Here is a 7,682-nt window from a genome sequence, read left to right as displayed (position 1 = left end):
TGTATAATGATTAACAATATATGAGCCTTCTCATAGTACTCATGAAAGTCTTGGTCAAAAGAAATGAACCAAGTTTGATATCTTAATGCGATGAAGTCGCAAAATATTAAGTATATATACATATATACTTTTCAAAATCTTGGAAGTCCTCTTCCATGCATAATATACACAGAGTTCCAGTTTATAATTGTATAAAAATAAATATCGTTGCAAGGTGATCTCATATATCTAACCTTGTCTCAATGTTTTTCTGAAAATCTTTGACATGCATAAGATAATCATTTACTAGATATAAGTTTAAAAGATGAAGTTACAAGATACTCCAATATACTTATATCTTTTCCAAATACTACTTGAACTACCACCGTTCAAGTTATAATGAGCTTCCAAAAGTTCATCACATAGATGAGACTACAAGACAAGATTTGAATAGATTCAATCTTTGAATATCATTATAAATAATGAAGTTACGAGATACTTCATTAAGTCCCGATATATATATACACCTATATATATATATACGTTTCCTGAAAACCTCTGTCATGTAAAGTATGAACAGAATTGCAATATCCAATAAATTTGGAAAGGAAAGAATTTTGGCATAAACCTGATATCTTGCTGATCAGGCAAAGATACCAATAAGTAACCTTTTCTACTAGTAGATGGATGAATCCCCCACCGGTCATCACCCTGGCCACATAAGGACCTTGTGCTGGACCGCCACCCGGCCTCTTACGCGTTGATGGACTACCACCCAGCCACTTACACTTTGATAGACCGTACCCCGGCCTGTCGCTTATGCCGACTCAATTAGAGGGACTTACTTCCCGAACGTTAGGCAAGTAATCAAATTGTTTTCTCAAAACAGCAACCACGTTGCGAATGTAAAATATACCACAGAGCCGAATCCCCCAGGTTTTGAGCGAGTATTTAAATCCCCTTCGAAAGGAGGATCTTAAATATAAAAGAATGAGTTTTGGGATCCGCCCTAACTTTTAGAAATCATTTTGAAGACTCGAAAACATTTTTAAGAATGTTTGGAATACTGCTGATTTATTAAAATAAATTAGTCCCGATATATTAGAAATATCTGAATATTATTATTTAAATAATATTCTCATAAAGATAATCCTTATTAAAATATTCGAAGTAGAAGTTTTAAAACTCATACTTGAAATGGATATTAAATAACCAAAGATATACTTATACGAAAGTACTATCTTTATTTGAATAATCGATAATAAGTTTAATTATCGAAACATTATTCTTTAATAAAATAAAGAATATTATTAAATAATAAGCGAAGTCATAATACCTCGAATGAATATTATAAATAATATTCATTAAATAAAATAAAGTGAGTCATACATCCTCAAATGAATATTCAATTAATAATCATTAAATATAGTAAACAAAGTCATAAGTCCTCGAATGAATATTCAAATAATATTCATTAATTAATATAAAGTTAAAGTTATCGAATAAACCTTATTCGATTAATAGTTTTGAAAACTATAACCATATATATATATAAAAATATATATTATACTCGGGAACATTGACTCCCGGTTTTGAAATATGTTCACCTTTGGGTCCCCTATACTAAGGGTAAACTCAAATACCGCTTATCTCTAGCATAGGTATTATGCACCTATAAGCATTTGAACCAACAGATATATAAATCAAGAATATGAAACAGGCATGCATATATACCATATCACATGCTACAATATATCGCAAGAATATGCTAATAACAAATATGCATTTACCACAAGATCATGCATATACACATATACATCACAACAACAGTTATACGGGTAGAAAACTTGCCTGAGTGCTCCCGGATAGGCTTAAGCTTAGAGTGGGTCCGATAACCTATGAACAACAACATAAGTCAGAATTAAACCCCGGTCGCTTAAGAAACTAGACTTTAACCATTTAGAGTCCTAACGTTCGCTTTCGCGCTTAACGATTTACTTAAGTCGCTCGAGTATCCTCGGCTCCACCATTTTTAATAAATTAACCATTAAGGGTTTTAAGGCGATTCTTTCGCGAGTGTCTTACCAACTATCTAATACACTTTACATAAATGATTCATACTCCCATTTAGTCCTTTAAGGTCTTTAACCTATGTTCCAAAGTAAGGCGAGTGGTAACGGTTCGGTCGCGAAACACCGTTACTTAAAACGGTCGTTTCTCCTAAACCGTACATCGGAATCAAACGAACTACATATCAAAACGAAGCTCGTAACATGAACTATCTAATCAAGGCAATGGTCAAAACCTAACAGTGAGTTCACGGGTCCTAATGTTAAGAACAAAAATAGCCTAAAGTAAATCGGACATTACGAAGGCTATGTTTACGCGATTTCCCAAAATTTTACCAACCAATTCAACACCAAATCATCACCAATCAATCCCAATACAACCATATGACCATATAACTTATCAACCACTTTAAACCATTTAAACCAAGCTCAAATCATACCATGAATCATCAAGAACAACTAGTGCTACTTTTTAACTCCAAAATCAACAAAAGCACTTAACCACTAAGATCTCAACATGACAAAACAACTACTACACTTAATCTCTCATTCCATCATTATAATCATTTATACCAAACAACTAAATGCTAAGATAATGAAGAGTTATACCTTCCTTGAAGCTTTTAATCCATGAAAGATCCTTGGAATGCCCATGGAAGCCTTAATCTAACCTCCTACAAGCTTGTTCTTTCAAAGAAATCAAGAACATAAAAATTAATTTCAAGAAAGTACTATTCACCATCTTCTTGAATGATTTATAGGAAATGCTAGGAAAGGATTTTGAAGCTAAGATTTCTAGGAAGTATGTAACTTAACTAGGAGAAGCTAGGATAATTACCTTATAAATTAGCAAGTGGAGGAGCTTGGACTTCCCTTTTGCTAAGAAAGAAGCCGAGAGCTTCATGAAGAAAATGGAGTGTTTTGTGTTTTTTGTGATTTGTTTTGATTTGCCTTGGTTGTTTTTGTTTTGATTTTGGTTAATTACCTTATTAACCTTGAACTTTGTGTGGTTATCATTCAACCACACCTCCTTCCCCTTATGTCATGCTTATGTCATGCTTATGATGTCATCATCCCTTACTTGCCCTCTTCTTATTGGTTGGATGACCTCATCATCCCTAACCTCCTTGATTAACTCCTAATTGTTTGCCTAATGACCGCTGATCTGTTATACGGTTCGCTTAACTTTCGTTCTCGTTTCTCGTTTGAGGGATCATACCCGGGATCTTATTACTTAGGTTCTCTTAACCTTTCTCAATATATTATATCCCTTTTATGATCCTCTCTTATAATCCTTGAATTTAAATCCTTTTTATCCTGTTACCTTATACTCAATTCTTTCGGTATCTGGTGGATTTTCAGGAAAAATCAAAGTGTTCGGATTTGGATTCTGACGATCTTTACATACACTTATATCCCATATAAAGTACTAATAAGATCTCAGAATAACAATAGAAGAACCCCTACATAGTGTGGCATGAAAAGTTTTCTCATTCAGCATAATCTGCAAAATCACTATTCATAAGGGTTTCAAAAATTCCAAAATTTGGGGTTATTACAGTCTCCCCTCCTTAAAAGGATTCCGTCCCGGAATCAGATAGAAAATAAATAGGGATACTCTCTTAACTTTGCACTTTCTAACTCTCGAGTAAATTTTCCCACATTGTGGTTCTTTCATCAAACTCTGAATAGTTTGATAACCCTTCTCCTAAGCACTTGTTCCTTTTCACTCTATAACCCTTCCTGGTTGCTCCATATAGGTTACGTCGGGTTGCATGTCTATGCGCTCATATGTCCCTATTTATCTGGCATCCGAATTACACTTCCTTAACATTGATACGTGGAACATGTTAAGAACTTGCTACATGTTCGGGGGTAGGGCTAGCTCATATGCTAGCTTCCCAATACGTCTTAATATATCCAAGGGTCCAACAAATTGTAGACTTAGCTTTACTTTCTTTCCGAACCTCATCAATCCTTTCTAAGGGATACCTATAACATTACTAGGTCCCCTATTTCATACTCTTTGTCCTTTCGAGTCAAATCAGCATACCTCTTATGTCCATCTTGGGTTACTACCAGCCGTCCTCTGATTAGATCTATTATATCCCTGGTCCTTTGGACTACTGCGGGTCCGAGCATCTTGCGTTCTGATAAGTGGCATTTTATACCACTTAGAACGTCTTAAAATGGCTTAAATTGGTGTCTTGAAATCAAGTATTTTGTGTATTTGATGCGTTTTTCTAGTGTTTATGCATTTCAGGGTATTAGTTGCATTTCGGAGGAGGAATCATCAAGAATAAGCCTTGGCATGTGTTCACCATTGCGAGAGGAAAAGAACGGGCAGATTACGGCGAAAAAATGGAGCAAACCTGGAATTTTTCCAGTAGGGTCCTGCGCGCCCGCGCAGCAATGCTGAGCGGCCGCGCAGCAGCCTTGCGCGCCCGCGCAGAAATGCTAAGCGGCCGCGCAGGGTAGGGGAAAAAGCTGAATTATTTTAGACTTCTACTTCTGTTTGGCTTCCAACTTCTATGTAATCTGAGTTTTATGGGACTATTATATAAGTAGATTTGAGACGTTTTCATAGGAAATATGAAGGAGATTATGTTTTAGATTGTGTTTGGCGCAAGAAGCGAAGGAGATAAGGAAGAAGACCGATTTAGCACACTGCAGCGAAGAGGAAGCATATTTTCTTGTGATTCTTGTTTCGTTGTAACGTTGGATGCTAGTTTTCTTGCTTTGACTTATTTACTATTGTGACGTACTCTGTTTTAATATAATTAGTTTAGTTATTATTTTCTTGTGTTGTTTATCATGATTTCATATGAACCCATGATGGCGATAAGTTCTATTATGGGCTAATCATGATCATGGGGTTGCAACGGATTTATTATGGAATTCTTTAGTTAATTGTTTAATACTTTAGTGTGTGATGATTGCATGATATCTAGTATTGGTTGTGCGTATTCGTCTTATGTGCGTCGCGAACATATAAGATAGGGTGTTAATCTCTTGTGAAGCGACGGTGGATCTTGAGATTTAGAACTTGCCATGCTAGCATAGGTTCATGTACGTTGTGCATGATTAGTGGGTAACTCTAACAGTTTTATTTGCCCTATGTAATCAAAAGGGATAACTTGTGCTTAAATCATTGTGTTGTCAATTTCTGTAGACATATAGGAACTCAACATGATTGATGACTATTCAACTTCTATCTTTATTGTGGATGCTTGGTAGAATGGTATTAGTACAATGAAAGTTGGCTTTTATCAGTTTCGTGTTATTCGATTAATGTCATCACTGTCACATGCTAAAGGTAATAACAATGGCTATAGAAGGAAGTAATAATGAAGTTGTGATCTCATGAGTGTTTTATTATTGATAAATTGAAGTGTTAGTTAAGTGGTTAATTAAGTAGTTAATTATAGTTAATATTTAATCAACAATTTTAAGTGTTATTATCTTAACATTGAGAAGTAGTCATACATTGGTGAGTGAGTTTAATTAGACAATAACTTAGTCTGAGTCTCTGAGGGAACGAACTAGAAAGTATTCTATATTACTTGCGAACGCGTATACTTGCGTGAATATTAGTGCATGTTTTCGCCCTAACAAGTTTTTGGCGCCGCTGCCGGGGACTCGGCGTATTTGTTTAGTTTATGTACTTACCATCATTGGTCATTAGGACTCAGTGATTAGGACGTAGTAGTTAATTACTCTTTTCGGTTGTGTTTCAGGTACTTTAGCAAGCGTTTATGCAAACTCGTTCTCGTGCTCGCAAGAGGACCTTAGATACAGCTGAGGAGAAAGACGAAGTTCTTGATACTCCGGAGAAGTTAGATTTTGAGGATTCGGATTCAGGAACTGAGCAGAAAGAACCAGTAAATATGGGAGATCGTATTGTTCAAGCTGATCCAGCTCTTATGGATTTTTCTCGGCCTAAAATTGATGACATTCAGTCAAGCATCCTTCATCCGGCTATTCAAGCTAACACCTTTGAAATCAAGCCGGGCACTATTCAGATGGTGCAGAATTCTGTTTCTTTTGGAGGAGCGGCAACTGAAGACCCCAACATGCACATAAGGAATTTTGTCGAGATCTGCAGCACTTTTAAGTATAATGGCGTGACTGATGAGGCTATCAAGTTGAGGCTTTTCCCATTCTCACTGAGGGATAAAGCTAAAGATTGGTTACATTCTGAACCAGCTGGGTCCATCACTACGTGGCAAGATCTTGCGCAAAAGTTTCTGGTGAAGTTTTATCCAATGGCAAAGACTGCTGCTATGAGGAGTGCTCTTACTCAGTTTACGCAGCAACCTACAGAATCTATGTGCGAGGCTTGGGAACGCTACAAGGAAATGTTGAGAAAATGTCCACATCATGGAATGCCGGATTGGATGGTAATCACTGGTTTTTATAATGGTTTGGGGGCCCAATCTCGGCCCATGCTCGATGCAGCAGCTGGAGGCGCCTTATGGGCTAAAAGCTATACTAAGGCGTATAATCTTATCGAGACGATGGCTGCAAATGAGCATCAAAACCCAACTCAGAGGATGACGTCAGGCAAGGTAGCATGTATTCTGGAAGTTGATGCAGCCACCGCTATTGCAGCCCAGCTCCAAGCGCTATCAATGAAGGTTGATTCTTTGGCTACGTATGGAGTTAATCAAATAGCTATGGTTTGTGAGCTTTGTGCAGGTTTTCATGCTACGGATCAGTGTTCTCTTGTCAACGAATCTGTTCAGTATGTGAATAATTATCAGCGACAACAGCAGCCTGTGCCAGCGACCTATCATCCTAACAACAGAAATCATCCAAATTTCAGCTGGGGGAATAATCAGAATGCTATTCAGCCAACATATCAGCAAGGAGTAAGTAAACAGTTTAACCCACCTGGATTCCAGCAACCACAGCAGTATGCTACAAGGCAATCATATCCTCAACAGGGAAGTGCAGCTGCACCTACTAGTGCTGATTTTGAGGAACTTAAGCTGTTGTACAAGAGTCAGGCGGTTTTTATCAAGACCTTGGAAAATCAAATCGGTCAATTAGCCAATGCAGTGCTCAATCGTCAACCTGGCACTCTTCCCAGTGACACGGAAGTACCAGGCAGGAAGGAAGCTAAAGAGCAAGTCAAGGCTATTACCTTAAGGTCTGGAAAAGTAGCTGATGCTGAAAAGGCAAAAGAAGTCGAAGCTGAAGTTAGAGATGAAGAATCTAAGCAAAAGGAGAAAGTGGCGGAACCAAAGAAGACTACTGTTGAACACACTCTGCCTGAGGCTAATACAGGGGAGAAACAACTCTATCCTCCACCACCTTTTCCTAAGAGATTGCAACAACAAAAGCTGGATAGACAGTTCGGGAAGTTTCTGGAGGTGTTCAAGAAACTTCACATCAATATACCTTTCGCTGAGGTGCTGGAACAAATGCCTAGTTATGCGAAGTTTATGAAGACTATTCTTTCAAGGAAGGTGAAACTGGATGACCTTGAAACCGTTGCTCTCACGGAAGAATGCAGCGCGGTTCTGCAACAAAAGTTACCACCAAAACTGAAAGATCCAGGAAGCTTCACCATTCCTTGCACCATTGGCAATCTAACTTTTGACAAGTGCCTTTGTGATTTGGGAGCAAGCA

At 37.5% G+C, this 7,682-nt stretch overlaps 1 non-coding gene across 1 annotated transcript; it reads right to left on the bottom strand.

Moving 5' to 3' along the window:
- Positions 1–6,328: 6,328 nt before the first annotated feature.
- On the bottom strand, positions 6,329–6,435 carry LOC141687746 (small nucleolar RNA R71). Its single transcript, XR_012561230.1, has one exon. It is a non-coding gene; the product is annotated as a small nucleolar RNA R71 (small nucleolar RNA).
- Positions 6,436–7,682: the final 1,247 nt, after the last annotated feature.

The sequence above is a fragment of the Apium graveolens genome, chromosome 9, assembly GCF_009905375.1.
Source record: "Apium graveolens cultivar Ventura chromosome 9, ASM990537v1, whole genome shotgun sequence".
Classification (NCBI taxonomy): Eukaryota; Viridiplantae; Streptophyta; class Magnoliopsida; order Apiales; family Apiaceae; genus Apium; species Apium graveolens.
The sequence above is the reverse complement of the archived record's forward strand: the minus strand, read 5'-3'. Positions and strand labels throughout refer to the sequence as shown.